General features: G+C 48.4%; 1 protein-coding gene across 3 annotated transcripts in view; it reads left to right on the forward strand.

Moving 5' to 3' along the window:
• Positions 1–217, forward strand: part of cyp39a1 (cytochrome P450, family 39, subfamily A, polypeptide 1) — a 19,125-nt gene that overhangs the window by 8,117 nt on the left and 10,791 nt on the right. The gene's annotated exons all lie outside the window — the stretch shown is intronic.

Here is a 217-nt window from a genome sequence, read left to right on the forward strand (position 1 = left end):
AAATCGATTCAAGAATTTGAGTGAACTTCACAAGGAATGGACTGAGGCTGGGGTCAAGGGGGTCAAGGCCACCACACATAGACGTGTCAAGGAATTTGGCTACAGTTGTCATATTCCTCTTGTTAAGCTTGTTAAGCCCCACAGACAACGTCAGAGGCGTCTTACCTGGGCTAAGGAGAAGAAGAAGTGGACTGTTGCCCAGTGGTCCAAAGTCCTC

The sequence above is a fragment of the Sinocyclocheilus anshuiensis genome, unplaced genomic scaffold (assembly GCF_001515605.1).
Source record: "Sinocyclocheilus anshuiensis isolate Anshui unplaced genomic scaffold, SAMN03320099.WGS_v1.1 scaffold2322, whole genome shotgun sequence".
In the NCBI taxonomy this organism is placed as follows: Eukaryota; Metazoa; Chordata; class Actinopteri; order Cypriniformes; family Cyprinidae; genus Sinocyclocheilus; species Sinocyclocheilus anshuiensis.